At 44.4% G+C, this 15,690-nt stretch overlaps 1 long non-coding RNA gene across 2 annotated transcripts; it reads left to right on the top strand.

The window, feature by feature from the left end:
- The first annotated feature begins 5,704 nt into the window (after nucleotides 1-5,704).
- On the top strand, nucleotides 5,705-12,132 carry LOC111261524 (uncharacterized). 2 transcript variants are annotated; one of them, XR_002681045.2, is made up of 3 exons: nucleotides 5,705-5,984; nucleotides 10,160-10,308; nucleotides 11,109-12,132. It is a non-coding gene; the product is annotated as an uncharacterized LOC111261524 (long non-coding RNA). The 2 variants fall into 2 exon arrangements; XR_015311538.1 differs by lacking the exon at nucleotides 5,705-5,984 and having other exon boundaries at nucleotides 10,026-10,308.
- The last annotated feature ends 3,558 nt before the right edge of the window (nucleotides 12,133-15,690 follow it).

Raw genomic sequence — 15,690 nt, 5'->3', positions numbered from 1 at the left:
TCCCTACCTCTCGTCAGGCAACATCTTTTGCTATTGAGGTTGATCGTTGCTTTTCGAGATGCTGTAGCGCCTACAGAACATTGAACGATCCACTGCAACTAAGCCATTGTAGGTTGGACGTGTGCAGCAGACGCTTACTAGTACTATGTCCGTGGGGCCAGAAATGATGTCTGACTCCCCGAATCGACCATCGAACGATGTACTGGCCGACGACGGACGCCGACGAAGCAACGAGCGAGTATCTCAATACCTTTCGCAGCAGCCGCCAGCTTTTTCATCGTGTAGCACGTGTCGTTCCATAGAACTAGTAGTTGCGGTAAAAGTTGTAGTCATAATGGTTGTGATCGTAGTCTAAAGCAGCAACAGCCGATCTCTTGCCGTGAGCATAATTGCATGGCAGGATACTAGCGCAAGAGCGTGAGTGCGTCACAATAATAGTGAATAGCAACGGCAACAACAAACACGTTGGCTCGTTTAGCGGCCTCTCTGTCTAATCAATCCCCGTCCATGTTGTCTCGAAATGATCGATGTTAGAGTATCTGTTATGCGCGAATGAGTACGCCGCGATGCTGTTGCTAGTGGTTCTGTCTCTTTTTTTGTGTGCACTCCTTTATGTTATTTCTGCCTACTATTTCGACTGTGTTCTCAAACTTCTCCGATAGATTGCAGATCAATTGAAGTTATATTCTTCTATGAGTTCCTTGTGTGTTGAAACGGCGATCACGAAAATATCCTCTAATTGACTATGCCGACTGTCAGCGGTTGAAGAGCTTTTTGCTATTATGAAGCTTTCCTCCCACTTTCGTTACTATACGGCCACGATTTTGCCTTTCGCAGATCTAGCTTGCGAAAACAGAATGCGGTTTAGTGAATTCGCTGAACTGGCATTACGATCTCTAAGGTATTTAGCTATCTAGCTCTAAGAGGGCTCTGACGCATCGGATCATCGTTTCCCGTAGTAAACTGTAGGCTTAATGACTAGTTTGCTAACAAAGCCAGGTTTGTTGACAAATGCATCGCTAGCAGTGGCAGTAGCCGGCGGCGACGGCTCCTCGTCACAGCAGTCGAGTACGCCAGAACTACAAGCAAACGCGGCAGTCAACGGCCTCCCCGTAGTTATCGACGATGCTGACAATATGGAGGGCAGAAGCAGGTACGTCATCAGCGTTGGCCTTAGCAGTCGTAGTAACCAAACAGGAGCAGCAGAAAAATGGCCTAAGTCCAGCACAATCAGCACTAACTATACTGTGTATTTTAGATATACGGCAAGCCGAAAGAGCAGACAGGACGAGTACGCTGACCGAAACGAGTCTGCCTGTGACGTTGCTGTTACGATCGTAAGAACGGCGGCGGCGGCGGCGGCGATAGCAATCATGCTATCGGTGGTGGTCGGACAGAGAAGAGACCAATGGGCTGGAGCAGGTTTTTGGCTCCGACACGAGAAGGGAGGTTGTCGGTAAACGCGCACGCCATCTTCGTTGGATAGCCGCTTAGATGGCATGGAATGGAGCAATTTGTGCTTCCCCACCACAACCACTGCACAGCTTTTGCTGCTTACTCCACGGCGATGATGTAGATGACGACGGCAGCAACAGAAGCAGCGATAGTTCTATGCTTCACGAGGGGAGGGTCGAGGGAGCGAATCCAAAAGGGAAAACCGACGCAGTAGCAACAACGGCTACAGAGAGGGATGACAACAACGAAAGTAACAAGCTCAGGAATAAAGATCTGCAGGCTTTGACTCTTGTAGATGAACAGATGGATAGTGAATGAGCCAGTCGAAAGTCCGAAGCGTCCGGTTGCCGTGGCTGGACGCGCCCGAAAGCCAACGAATGACTTGGGCGAAAGCAGTGGCCACTGATTGCTGCGACGGGAAAGCAGCCAACAGCATTGGCTCTGGAAGGTGAGTCCAAGGGTGAGTTGCTGGCAATCAGCGAGTCGCAGTGGCACTCCTCGCAACGAACAATGCGAGGCCAAGCCAGCTCGCCTTGGGACTGCCAGTTTCAATGCGGGTTAATGGCGGGTGCCATCAACCATCAGCGCGCGCACGAGCAGAGCTTCAACGAAATGCTTCCTAGCCGGCGAACAACCCAAGATGAAAACGCAGGAGGGGAAGGCGATAAAGAAACGAAAAAAGCGCAATGAAGCGGTGCTGATCTAGGTCTTCTTCGCGGTGTTTTGCCGTTACTGAGCGACGGGACTACGTAAAACCGAGTAGAGCTACGACGAGAACCGCCATCATCGTCGGTGCTGCTGCTGCTGCTGCTGCCGCCACGAGTGCTACGGCTGCACGACTGATGCGAACGGTTTGATGGTTGATCCCAGTAGACACAGCCGCGAATGTAACACAGGCAGGGACGGACGGATCGTCATTGCATTCGGGTGGGCACAAGTGGTGCTGCGGCGGCGGCAGAAAAAGCAGCAACATCAACAAAACAGCTTTCCTACTTCAGGCAAAGGCCATACCCGCAGTAGTAATACCTGTAGTCGCAGCTTCGTTTTCTGCCGATGGTACGTAGCAACGCACCACAACAACGCAGACACAAACACCAACCGGAGGCAAAGAGACAAGCGGCTTAAGAGACAAGCCAACAGGCAAGCCCAAGAGAATGAGACAAGACAGCCGACTCTATAGCAAGACGATCACGGCGACGGCGGCAACAACGGTCAGAAGAGCTACGGGGTAATATGTCTGCTCCAGTTAAACGCGCCTCATCCAGCCGCAACGTCGATGATGCTTGTCACTTGCTAGCCGTTTCGTTGAGCCAGCTAAACAACGGTGGCGTATAGCTACTATCGTAGCTGCGGAACCGGTTATGGTAACCCCAGTGTGACTGACGACCATGGGAGGGTCTTTTCTAGGCCCTCTCTGGGCTCGGAGGGTTACCCTTTTGTTGCTGGTGGTGGATAGCGGGCTGACTGGCTTCATGATTGTGAAACTGAACGAGAAAACGATGTCTACTCGCGTGCTTCTTCCTTTCCGTCGTCACCATCGTCATCTTCGCCGTCATCGTCGTAGTCTTAGCCATCATCTTCAGTTGCAACGGCAGCGGCGGCGGCGGCGGCAGCAGCTGCAATCTAAGCTTTTCGTTGCTGTTGATGTCGCCCTTACGCTCTTTCGTTTCCGTCCGCTCTCGCGTCAGCGACAACGACAGCACAATCTAATAGTAGGCAGTCCTGCTTTCGTACCTGTTGGCAATGGCGGCTGCCGCGCTCCGCCGCAATCGTCGTCGTCATGACGTAATGGTACTGTTCCATGCCACACCGACACGGCGGCAGTGTTTGTCGGCACACCACTCGAAACGCTTTGCGACAAAAAAAAATGAAGTAATATTCATCCTTAGGCGCCGCACAGGGAGTGGAACATAAGAAAAGCAGTCCTCATTCTTGTACAACTATTGCTGCTGTTGCTGTTGAAGCTTTGAACATCCAACATAGCCCGAGTCTGCTATCGTCCTGTCTTCAAACGTTGACATAACACAGACAATCGCTAACCTACTATTACTGCCACGTACGATGTCATCTTCTTTCCATCATTGTCTTTCCCTCTTATTTATTTTTTCATTGTCGACAGCTCGCAGTATGATTATTATTGCTACTAGTATTTCCCTAGCCTGCGCGAGCTTTTGACGGGAGAAAAATCTTCGCGTAGAACGTTTGTAGATTAACACAATTTTTTACAGTTTTCACTATAATAGGAATTGCGGGAATTATCGAGCTATAGGATGAAGCTCTGAATACGCGACATTTCGACAAGCTAATAGAACGATGTCGCCTGATTCGTGCTGAAAGCTACACCGTATGAATACGATTGAGTAGGCTGTACGCTGTGATGGGTTCCGTTTTATCGAGTTCGTTTGCAAAAATTTCATTACGTTAAATCGTATATAAAGTCATAGCTCGGATATGGGAATAAAAGTATGGAGAAGCGATCGTGTATATAATCTTGATAGTTACGAAGACCTGTTAACGATCATTGGGTGGGAGATTATATTATGTACCCCAAAAATGTTCATATTAGCTTTGTTGAAGGGTGCAAAAGAGCACGTAGCAGAGCTTCATTTGTTGTTTTTTTTTTTTTTATAGAGAAAATCATCTGTTATATAGAAGAGCTCGTTCTATTCGCACGAATTACATTGTATGAGTTGCTGGTAGAATCCGAACAAGTAGCAATCCTAAATTTCTTTTCTGCATAGGAAATATATGCCCACAAATAAACTCAATGTCGATTTGCGGAGAGCAGTCAAACCTATGTATCCATTGATATTCTAGCAGAGTATAGCGCCAACAGCGCTAAAATTTTACAGTCTTTACGTCTGACACAGAGTCGAAACTTGTCGAAACTCGAGATATAGGCGAAAACGTTGTTCAAGCTTGTCTATCTGCGTGACCTTTTCTAATATCGTTTTATAATTTCTAAGACTATTTTTGAAAGTTTCTGATCCCGTACTTTCCTATTTGCGCTAAGCTGTATAGTCTGTAAGCTCGAAGCTCAGTTCCTGACATAGTGAGCCGATAATTGCCATCTCGGTGGATATCTAAAATTTGCCCAAGACATAATTAACAATGTCAGAATAGGTATTCACCAAAAGAAACTGGCTCTATTGAAATATTATATCAACCTTTGTGATTCCGGACATAAACAAAACGTGCAGCTACTCTAGGATCATACCGTAATTTTAAGTTTATTTGATAACGCGCTAGCCGTTAGCCTTAATGGCCTAATAAGCCTTTGGCCGATTGACATCGCCAGGGCCGTGCCAGGTACATCTACAGCTACAGGCCGTATATGCATCTACGGAACGGAGTTAAAGAATAACAGCATTAGACTGCACTCGTTAGTTTGAAAGGTTACTGCCGACAACGATGCAGCTGTTTGACAAGACGATAGCAGCCATCGACCGCCATAGCACCGAGAACTATGAGCGCAGATGAAAGCCAGTGCCCATTTTCTCGCACTAGATGAGCTTCTTGGTTTAACTCGCTATTTCCTTCTACGCGCAGCATGGTTGATGTACCGCTGTCAGCTGGTATCTCAGCTGTAGATGAATCGCTTGACAGTCCTTCTTTTCATTCAAAACATGGCCAATGCGATGCGACAACCATCAAGTTTCTACTGCCATATGACGACAGGGACTTAATTCGAAAATGAATGCCGCTGCAGGCCCCCAACTCGAAAACAGTTCGCTCGCCTAGATCGCGTAGCGCTTTACGAAACGTCGGTTTTTTTTGACGATGGCAGCAGCAGCAGCAGCAGCCGCCGTCGTCGTCGCCGCCACGAGGCGGTCTGACACAGGAAAACCGAAAGTAGATGTGGAGTGAAACGTTGGAAAAGCGTCTGGAACCGATCAAAAAACGGCCTCTGTTATTCCGTTACACAGATTCTATACGAAGTAATATTGAACCGTCAGCCGGATTGGCTACTGCGGACGGTCGAACCGCCCGCCGCATAGGGCCCTCATGGCCCAGCCGGAACAACAGAAAAGAAGCACTCGCGACTTACGCCTATAGCCGGCCTATCGGTTTTCTAAGCGTTGCCTGATCGCTCTACTGCAAGACAACATCCCGTGAAGCGGTCGCCTGTGACCACCGTCACAATAACATCCGACTAACTGGTTGTGTTTTCGCTGTCTGTCTGTTTGTATCAAGACGATATTATTTTAGCCGGCGGCAAAACGACACGCGTACTGAAGTTGGCAGCCTCTTGCCGATAAGGCACCTCATTGCGTCGCATATCATAGCTGCAACGCATCGATGCTGCACAGAAAAGGTCTTCTTGGATACGTCCTTCCAGCAGGACAACGAAGTCGTTTTGGTCTCTTCGCCGCCGTCTTTCATCTAGAAAACACTTCTCGCTAGAAAAGAAAAAAGCTTTTGTGGGCCGTAAGCGAGCGGCAGTAGCGTCCCTAACGTCCCGCTTCATTCTACAGTTGCTTCCTGCTGTCGTTCTGTTTCTCAACGCCGGCAGAAACAGGCTAGTAAAGGTTTGGTTTGCTGATTTTTTTTTGTTTTTTTAATTTTATGAGGTCGTTGTCTCGAGCTCCGAACGACGTAGCTGAAAGGACGCTTCAACCCAAAGACTGAGAGGTAGAGCAAATAAGAAAAAGACGGACCTCTGTTAGCAGTTTGTGTGCCTTAAGTGGCGTGATATGTATATGAGGCCGTATCGCAGGTCTGTGTGTTACTGTCTCGCTGCTACTACAGCGGACAGTGCCGATCACGTGAGTAATGGTTAGACAATGATGGCATCGCTTGTTGTTGAAGAGCATACTTTCGATCGGTGATCCTCCCACCATCGTATCTGCTACCACAGGTGACTACTAGTGTAGCCGTTTACTCGTTAAGGTTAAGAACGGCAGCAGTCGAAAATATTAGGCAGATTACGATTGTTTTGAAATTGACCTCCTGCTGTCATCGGAGAATAAATGGCCTGGAGTAAGTTCTGTTTTTATTTGGGAAACGTAAATCGAAATGAAACTGAGACATTTGTCTCTGAGACATCGGCCCTTCAGCTGTTATCATGGAAATCCTATCTGTCTAGGTTATGCATGCAACAGAACGATGCGTCAGCTCAGGCTGCTATTTATGGCACGAGGATGTGTGATATGCACGCGCTGTAAGACACTGGGGTCCTAATATCGTTAGATAATCTACACGTAACTTTCTATCTCGATCAAATGATTCTTAGGTAAGCATATATGTATGTGTGATTATACATGAAATTGTTGAAATGGTAAGATATGCTTCTTATCATTAACATGATATATTGGCCAGGGTCGTCAGATCGCTTCAGACTAGCTTTAGCAGTTCTTTAGTAATGCAGTAGATTAGCAAGGTCTCTCCACAACGATCGACAGTGATTCTAACTATAACAATAACATGAACGTCTAAATGTCTATTTATGTTTAGGAAATATGGGAACAGGAATGATCTGCTAAAGGCTTATTATCTGTTGTGCTTCCCTCATCACTCGGACACTTTGTCCATTTGGGAAGATAGGATACTTTATGAGGATCGAAATGTTCCAGTATCTTAAATTATGTATTTCATATCACTTCCAACATAATAGTTGCGTACCGGAACAAACGGTACCTTAGAGCTGCGCAGTCCCCTCAAATGAGATGCTACGTTTAACGAACGGACCGGCTAACAAAGCCAAACAATACGGCAGTGTGTAGATAATATTACTATGCTTGAAATGGTGTGGTAGCAGGACGTTGAAAACATCGGAAACGCCAGTTTTCGTTGCGGCATACGTTGCGGATACGTGAGCTGTAGAGCTTTTCTAATTAGAATTTGATGTAAAAGAAGTCTTGTAGATTCTGCGAAGCTTATAAAATCTATTAGTATTCTATATTTTTCAAAATTGAGAGAACGATTGTTATATATATATGTATGTAAATACATATACGTTAAGGGAACCCGTATTTGAGCACATGTGATCATGCAATTCGTCAGGTGGGAAGACCTCAATGGCATTGATACATTGTCCTTGCAATGTGTGGACTATCTAAATCGATATGTTTATGGAATCCACAAAGAGCATTCATATGATGATGGATTGCTACATAACGTGTTGGAATCGTACGAGAGTATCAATTTTTAGAGCTACTGATTGCTAGACCTGCACCGGTCTTGAGTCACATCTAGCTGTTGGTATGTAGTGTTTGATATAAAGGCCATGAGCCTATTTCTTGACGGGGACGTTAATGCGTAACCTAAGCGCGGTGAAAATACAAGCATTGCTCAATCAATAAAGGTACCAACTGCTAGATATCAAATGTTTGTTCGGTTAACTAAGCGCCGAAAGAAGCTCCTTATTGTAGAAGATGAATTATAATGACATAATAATTATTACGCCTTTTACTTAAGAGCTTGATTGCAATGGTGCATATATGTGTAAAACAAGCGTGCTATATTTTAAAGTGCTTTCAATATAGACTAGTAATACACGACTTGTGAGTAATGGGTTGTTGTAAAATGCTGTTGTAAGATCTAGTAACCGTCTGGAGCATGTCCTCAAATTTGGAGAGATGCCTGTTGATACGTTCGAGAGTCTGTATATCAATGATGCCAGATCGAAAGAGAGTTGCTACAAATCTGACAAATGTTTGTCATTTAAAACACAGCGCGTTCTATGTATACACACCTAAGCCTTTTAGTGTCTTCTTCACCAAAGCAACTTGAAGGTCACGCAGATCCTACATAGGGTTGGAATGAATGAGCATAAGATCTAGTGCTGCGCGGACGGTCACATCTTTTGCCTAGTTTAAAGTAACGGTCATAGAACTTCTTTGATGGTGGCTAGTCATTGCTATTTGTTGTTTATGTCCGCCAATGGAAAATACATGATTAAGATTTCCCGCTTCAAAGTGTCCAACGGCACATTTTTCAACCGATAATCTTAAATTTGCTAAATTGAATCCGTTGGTGTCTAGGGTATCTACAACCAGAATCCGCTATCGTGTGTGATTTTTGCACAGATATTTTTACTTCAGCAGCGCAAATTTTTACAAACACTGATATCTACATTATTCTATATATTATTTATATATAAATACATATCGTAAGTCTCAGAACTGTCTTGAAGGCGACCCGACGAGGATTTCATTGGCTCATTCATGAAAAATGTTGAAGGTTAAGTCTAGCGTACTTTTTTGGCGCGTATTTCAGCACGATTTTCTGAGAAATCAATTTTTTGGCGGAATTATCTATTGGCATTAAAGCAAAGACTCGAAGTAGCTTGCGTTAACTTTAAAACTGATAAGAAGGTAGCACAGGTCTTTAAAGATATTGAGTATTCCCGAGACCGCTTCTGAAATCGAATTCACCGAAGAGGGTTCAAGGATTGAGATCAACAGATTCAGCACATTCTGATGTTACTCCATGTATCTGTTTGAACTCGAAGGTCGATGATTATTCGATTAGATAAGAGCGGCCCGTTGCTTCAAGACTACTGCCACATGGCCGAAGCAACTTTTGGTTTCCTTTATAAAGACAGACATGGACTCTCGTTCACAAAATTCCTTTTTGCTATTTCAAAGTTCCAATAGCGACAGATGCTTTTAACTAAGCAGGCCTTACCTTTTGGAAATGCCCGTAATATGTGTTAAAAAAAAATTATCTATTATTTGCCCTATTGGTACCAGTTATCTTTAATCAATTTAGCTCAATGGATATTAAAAACGAGGAACTTACAGACTATCCCCTCACACGCATGCCCTTACACGCTTGATCGCTTTTTTCATGAATTTAAACTGGTAACAATAAAATAAATGTTGGCGCTCCTTGGTCCTATTGAAAGAAACGCTTTGTTCACTGAGTTCTATCACCTCTTCAATGACTGACCTCAGGTCTTAAAACCCCCTTGTGTATTGTGCGCTGCGAACGAATAGAGAACCATCGAGCGATCTTTGACCTCGCGTGTCTATCTCTCTATCGTGATAGCATGCAGCTCCGATGACGGCCAGAAACAGCAGCGACGGTAGCAGCAAAATGTTTCGCAGCAGACCTCCGCGGCCGCAGCAGTCGCGCAAGTAATAGCAGAAGATGTAAGAGCAGCGTACACTTTTGACTTTGGTGCCCCGATCACAGCAGATAATACATAAATCCTCTTCACTCGCGTAATTTTTTTTGCTCGCTCCTTCAGTCTGATATATTCTAACTACGACGCTGTTATCGGGTTAGTTGTGCCGGCTTCCAACCTGCTTGCGTTACCTCTTCGTCTGGGTCCCCCCGTATCTCTATGTAAAAACGACGATCGTTCCTTCCATGCTGAGATGGTCCTTCTGCTGTTTCGTTCGTCGTCACTGTTGCCGTTCCTGGCACACAGTCGTCTAGGTGCGAGCACAAGCATCGTGGTGATCGCTATCTACTGCAATTCGTACCTGTCCTGCCCACTTGTAAAACAACAGGAATGACGTTGTTCTATGTTGCGTGTATATGATGTATACATGCATGTGTGTATGGCTCTTTATGAGTGGGAAGCTAATGCGCCTGTCAGTCAGTCTACGGGGCGACGTAATGCGTTCGTGGTCGCTCACTGTTTTTGGCCGACGATTGCCTGCCAGTGAACAACTAGAGAAATTTCAACGCAACATAAAACGTTGATGACTGCCTATCAAACTATTGACGGCGTCCGCTTCGTTGCTTCTTTCAGTTGTTAGTTCTCCGATCGACCAAATCCCAAGTTCAATCGACCAAGTTGTCTCATAAGCGTGGAGACGCCCAGGACTGTACAGTGTGCAACTTGGTGGTTGCGGTCCAACCAGCCATGGGGCATCACCGGGAACAAAGACAACGAATCAGGTAGGCACCTGTTGAAAGATTACGACCATCGCTGAAGTGGGGGATGAGAAGCTTCGAAGTACTATATGTAGGTGGTAGGTGAAAGCATTTTTCTAGAGCTCGATCTGCTTTGGCTCAGCGACACATGCAGGACTCAACTGCTACTACATTGTAAGCATGTGTAAAAAACCTAATACTTTTAATGGTGCCAAGAGATAACATTGGCTATATGGCCGACGCTGGTTTCTTGTCAAGCTGTTATATCTAGTTAGATCCAAGTAGAAATTTTTCACGACAATTTCCTGTTAACAGAGTTGTATTAGCACAGGCTATGTTCATCTGACACGTTACGGTATAGAATTTTGTACGATACCGATAACGAGAAATTTAAGCAGCATTGTTACCTGAACAGGAAGAAAGAACAGCTGAACTGATCAACTACGTCAGCACACGGTTTCACAAGTGATATTTTTGTAACCGAATAGAAGAGACCGCAACGTATAACCGTTCTGAATATTTCAACTCAACTATACTACTCTCCTGTCTTCATCGTTGCTCTTCTCTCGACTTTTTCTCTTGACCGCTTAACAACCAACCAACTGCATAGACTAGCCGTTGAGTCTTCAGAACGCTCCATAACGTCATGGCGAATTTCAGCCTGCTTGTTGCTGTTATACGGCTATCTCTATTGTTTAGGCAGCGGGTCTGAGTCGCTAGCTAGGTAGGAAAGTGGGTACGGCCTAGATTTTGGCCAAGATGGCTGGGGTCGTGCGTAAAGCAATAGGGCTATGTTCATGCTTAAAGAATCTTTCCATCTGGAGCTTTCAGTGGCAGCAGTCGATTAGAACCACCAGTGCTGATGATGATGACCTCTTCGACGAGCGATAGGACCGCCAGGCTTCTCTGCTGAGCTCGCCTGCTACGCATAAGGAGCAGTAGATTGGCCTTTCAAAGAAGCATCGATCTCGTCGCCTTTCGTCAGATCTTAGCCAATACAATGAAGCGAGAATGCATCTACAAAATACATCAAGTACGAGCACATGTATCATACATATATCAAAAAGAAGCGAACGGATCGTATACTTGCGCTAGAAATGAATAATGCTTCGTGGCACGCTGTTTGCTGACTATATCATCTATTGCCACCACTTCAACGGTTCCGATGGAGTTACTATGCCTAGGTCTCGCTATGCGAGATTGGGAGATTTACTTCTTCCTACTCTTCTTCCGGTAGCATTTGTGTTCCTCTCTAAGGTCGATGGGAAGAACTGCGCCAACCTTAACGCTGTCGAACATCCTACAAAGAAGAACGTTGGCAAGCGGTTTAATCTATGAGTTTGTGGCGTATCTATATCTACTTACAAGCATACTTAATGGAGTTGATTATAGGTCATACGAATACAATGCAGTGACTAAATTACATAATTGTTAGTAGCTATTAGGAGAACTGAAACCGAAATTAATTACTATACCGGAAAATTCGTGCCCTAAATCTTTGAATGTGAGATAGTTTAAGGTAATCTCACTTACGTCCAAGGTACCTCAGTAAGTTCTATCAAGTATCAGTTAAATGGCCAATTAAATAGCATCTAACTCTAGCCTATACGAATGATTGCTGGCAATGGCCATTCATCGCATCAGGCATGTTTCTACGACATCGCTTTCGAGATAGCTTTCGGGATAACACTAACGAAGTAGCTATCGCAGAAGAGAAAAGGACGTCACAACTACGTCCAAAGATTTCGTCGATTTTTCTGAATTTTAAGATTTACACTTAGGTGCGGCTCCAACAGTGATAATAATAAAAGTAACAGCTTTTCTGTAATGACGGTTCGCCCTCTTCTACTTACTCGTTTTTTTTTTTTGCGTCTCAAGTTCTGTTAAGTTTTCGTCATCTTCCATTGCTCCTCTTAAGTGTGCAACGCAACGAACAAAATCGGTTTCCATTTTTGCCTCCCTTGTCAAATTAGTTCTCGTTACTCACCTTTGATTTACCTTCCTATGCTGCCGTATTATACACACCTCTCATAGGCGGTCCGACACATCCACATCTTTACGAAAGAAAAAGACGCTTTTGATTCTGATTTGTGCCCGTTTACATGTGGAACGCCATGCGGCATGTTAGCGGCATAGTATTTTCCTTTTCTTTTATTATTCTTTAGATAGGAGGCTCTGCGCACGCTTTTTACGTTGCGTCAAGCAGAGCGTTCTTGAACGTTTTGTCTGCATTTTCTGCACCCCATAAAACTATAACTTGTTCAATAGCCTTTGTCATTATAAACGCTGCTATAACTACAATTCAGTTGTTTTGTTGCCGCGGTACACAGTGGGTTTGTATCGAGCTGACTGGCCAGTGGTTGTACACCGGAGTATGTTAGTGCTCTATGGGGCGCATCAGCATCCTCAAAGAGGGAAGCGTCTTACACAGGCTTTTGGTGGCGGGCCTATGGTGACATGACGTAAGGCCAAGCCTATTGGAAAAATCAGAGAAGCGAGCCAACTTCAACCTTTACCTCGATTCTACTCTATATTCATCATATGCCTGCATATATATAGATACTCATCTAGCAATATCATCGTCATCTTCGTTTCATAGCAACTTGGCAGTAGAAGCCCTAGACATTAATCGCCAAGCATGGCACCTTTCTCTCCCCTTTATTCTAGTTATCGACCGAGACGATCGAAGGGCAGGTAGGGGATGGCTTTGGGGCAAGTAGAAGAAAAAGACAAGGAACAACTGGGTAGTAACTTTAAGCTGCTTCGTTTGTTTGCCTCTGGGCCTCTTCGTTGAAAGACTGCTTGGCTCCTATCCATGCCGTACGGACCTACCTATATGCCTATTTACTCAGTCAAGTAAACCATATAATATCCGCCGCCGTCATCATCGTCGTCGTCGTCGTCGTCGTCGTCACTTCAGCATCAAGAACGAGAACGCCTTGGTTCTTAGCCTTGTTGGATTACTGGGGAACAACGAAGCCTATCGACCTAACTCAGGTTGCGCGAGAAAAGCCTAAAGAAGCCAACTAGATCGGAAGTCAGGCAGCAAACTTGAGTCGTCGCTATGTCGAAGACAAAGAGTTATAATCAAGAAGAAAGAGGTATGTTCACATATATATGCACACACACACACACACACACACACACACACACACACACTCATATAGGCGCATACAACAGGTATAGACCGTGCCCAGCATACTGCAAAGGATCCCTTAGCAAGTCCGAAGCCGTCAGCAGTGGCGGCGGGTTCAGGCCTGCAACGGCTACAGCGGCAGTACAGAAGGCAACATAATATGTCCTACGGGTCAAATCCTGTCTTCCTGGTAAATCACCTAAATAAGCGCTGGCTTCGCCGTCCTTCTGCTCAACTATCCGCTCCTTTTTTTCTTTAGATATTTTCAATGGGTACTAAGCGACCGGCTGAACAATCTATAATATTCTATATATACGCCTTGTTGTAGATAGGTAATCACGTAGCGTATGTTTGATCAGGCGATTTTAAGTATCTAATCGGCTATATGAAAGGGGCGACGACGACGCAGAAGACAAACTATAGAACCTGAGCAGCGGAAACACGGGCGAATGTTCGAGCAGAAAGTCAACGAGAGACGAAAATTAAATGAACTAGAAAAAAAACAACAAAAGTAAAAGGCAGCCGTGAGTTACGATGATTTAAAAGTCATAATCATGAGAATAACAGCACTAATAGTGACAATTATCTGCGATAATGACACGTATCATCGCTGAGTGAAACGGCAAGATGGGGTCGCTCATGTCATGTCGTGTAACATATGTTTACTCAGATGTAGACGATTGTTCCCGCGCAGCGCTGCTGATGGCCTTATTGATGTTGCAAACATCTAAAATGAGGAAATCATGCGGCTGGATTTCAAAGCGGTCTTCGAAATGGTGGCGTCTGCAGATTTGTGTACATACTTGCTCAGATATTTATTGCTTGGTGGAGTTTGACGCCACATACGTTCTGCTAAATTACGTTATACGTTAGCGGCGCGAAGGTAATACCCATCCCGTGAACAAAAGTACATCGTCTATATGCAAGCGAAGCGTGCGTTTTAAGCACTGTGTAATACTTGTAACCCTAACAAATGGCTTCGAGTACAGAATTTAGTCAATTTAAATGTACAGATATTTTTCTGCCGCATGGGCAGAGATCATGTGTGCATAAATACTAAGGGACATTAATATGTAGCAAGTTTCGTATAATTTATTCAGAAGCGTATGTCATTTCTAACGTGAGTCCTATATATAGTGAAGTAGTCAAAGAAAAGCAGATATACACACTAAACCCGATTGCGCTTTTTGGCACAGGCTAGAACCTTTGAAAAGAGTAAAATTGGAGCAACTGCGTAGTCCACGGATTAAAACCGGAGCTGTACCCATAGAAATACGTTCGTTTGAATTGGCAAAAATGGAGTTCTACTTAGTAATTGGGTTTGAATATTTCTAGGACCACGACCGCAGCCTGAGCAGAGTTGAGCCAGTTCAGCAATAGATTACTAGCCGCTGTTTTAAGCTTTCGCCCAAAATAATATATGTACAAGTGCGTAAATCTGAAAAGCCGTTCATGATTTGGACATAATTGTATGAGTTTTCCTTGTGAGAATATGTAAACAAGTCTAACGCTACGCTAACAACAAGTTAGCGCAACTTGTTACATATCGTGAGATCTTAATATAATAATATAACTTAGTAAACTTTATCGAAAACGAATTAATAACATTATCACACATTAAACATACGAACGACGCGTATCCATGTGCAAATGTTGCACAATAAAGAAAAACAATGCATCCATTCGAAGTTTTACGCTGAATACAGACTCGGTTGACTACTGGCAATAACATCCAAGACAGATCCAATATAAAAAAAAGTTTACCTTAAGCCACATTCATAGACGATGTGACGACTAAACAGACATATATAAACGAGTCTTAGCAATAAAATAGGTTGACTTTTCTGTCACAATGTTATACACGCTTTACAGCTAAATGTTTATGAAGTTACCTTAGCCAAATACGAAATATCGCAGGGAACAATTGTCAATCGGCGATTACATAAAATGAATGCCGTATTGATACGCTGAGATGGAGCAGGTGTTTCATTGTTCTACAAGAGTTCCTCGTTGGTCCAGTTCGCGCACGACCGAACCGGAGCAGTGGCATTCAGTAAATCATCGCAGAAATTTTCAGAATCGCTTACAGGCCCAAATGCGAGACATTGCTTCATCCCGATTGCTGCATGTAGCATGCTTTATCTCGTGACACAACTTCAAACCTCATTTATTAGTGGCTGCATTTGTATGTCTTGGTGTATGTTGTACCGCTGTGTGAATGCTATCAAGGACAGTCACTTGGTCGTATATAATAGGAGCGAGCAGTGTCG

Source organism: Varroa jacobsoni, unplaced genomic scaffold (genome assembly GCF_002532875.2).
Source record: "Varroa jacobsoni isolate VJ856 unplaced genomic scaffold, vjacob_1.0 scaffold_564, whole genome shotgun sequence".
NCBI lineage: Eukaryota > Metazoa > Arthropoda > Arachnida > Mesostigmata > Varroidae > Varroa > Varroa jacobsoni.
The sequence above is the reverse complement of the archived record's forward strand: the minus strand, read 5'-3'. Positions and strand labels throughout refer to the sequence as shown.